Genomic DNA, 1,657 nt, shown 5'->3' with positions numbered 1-1,657 from the left:
CAGAGGTGTGAGGCACCTTTACGTGAAACTCTTTTGGATGGGTCATGCCTAGAGATACCCTGTGGACATAATTATGCTCAAAAAATTATCTCTGGCTGAAAATTTTGCAGTGTGAACATACACACAAAGATCTGTTACGTGCGCTTGCTGTTAAGTAACTTTTCCATGCTGCTGCAGCACCCATTACAATTGAAACAAAATCTTGCTTTCATCAGGCTTTTTCTTCCCTACTTTCTACATCCAAGCATCCCAGCTGCTTGGATACTGCCTTACTTTTCACTTATACAGAAATTAAATTGCTATACTTAAAGCATCCCTCAGCACCATTTCAAAAGATGGTTGTGAAGCATTTCAAAAGAGCTCTGTGTTATTTACTGTATGTATCAAGATATACACGCACATCACTTGTTTTTAAGAGGTAGTGAAAAATCAAACCTGGAGATGCTGTATCACATTATATAAATTATAACATTTAAGAACAGTTGGCACAGAGAGGCATCAGCATTACAGCATTCTAGCAAACAAGACTAGAAAGTAACTTTCTGTTTTAAATTAAATGATGTATGTGAGAATAAATACTTGCTTTTCCTCCACTGAAAGGAGACACTTATCCTTTAAGAAATTAGTTATATCCTGGAGAGTTAAATAGAGCAGAATTGTAGTTCCACCAAAAGACTTGTTCAAATCCATAAAGCCTTACTGACTTGACAGCTCAGTGGTTTGCACACATGCTGTAAACTGGAGAAAGGACAGGAAATGAAACAAGATTAGGCTGTAGCTGCAGATTAATGGCTCTGATGGTCTTGCTATTCAGCAGATCCCCTTCTGTTGCTTGAATTTCTAGACAAGAGGAAATTGTCTAAAGGAATTTCTGCGATGTGTGCAGTACAAGAGGGAAATTATCCTGCACCTATGAAAGACTTGACCTTCAGGGCAGTGCATGGTGGTGCTGGAAGAGAAGGGTGCTTGTTCCCAGGGACTGCTTTCTCTGTGCAGGCGGCATCTGGCCTGCGTCTCCTGCTTAACGTGCTCGCATCCTCTCTCAGCTGTCGTCAGGACCTGCAGAAGACGCGCTCCAACGCAAACTAGGTGAAATCACTTTGATCTTTCACTCAAGGGTTAAAATAACAGCCTTACTAAGGGCACGTTACCCACGGCTTTGCTCTTTGTGCGGGAAGAGCTCTTCCAGCGTGGGTCGGCGCAAGGGGCTGCCAGCGCGCCACGAGGGCCCCTCCGCGCCGCGACGCCAGCGCGCTGTGAGGGGAACGGCGGCGGCCCGCCCGCCCGTCCCGCGCCTGCCGTGGCCGCCCGGCGGCCGGGCGTTCCCCCCACAGGAGCCCTCGTGGGGGCCGCGGCGCTCCGGCCCCACATGGGGGTCTCGCTCGCTCCGAGCTACCGAGTTTGGGGTGGTTTCTGCCGTGTTTGGGGCCTTTTCTGGTATTTAAACCCGGTGGTGCTGAGGTGCCCGGGCCCGCGGGCGCCGCGCCGCGCGTGGAGGGCCGAGACCTGCCCGCGGCGCCGCGGGGGAGGCCGCGGCCCGGCCCGGCCCGGCGGGCGCGGCGATCCGCGGCGGGCGGGGCGGGGCGGGGCGGGGCCTGCGCCCGGCCCGCGGGCGCCGCCGCCTCCTGCCGCCCGGTGGCGGCGGCCAGTCCCGCAT

Source organism: Rhea pennata, chromosome 3 (genome assembly GCF_028389875.1).
Source record: "Rhea pennata isolate bPtePen1 chromosome 3, bPtePen1.pri, whole genome shotgun sequence".
NCBI lineage: Eukaryota > Metazoa > Chordata > Aves > Rheiformes > Rheidae > Rhea > Rhea pennata.
Note: the sequence above shows the minus strand (reverse complement) of the source record.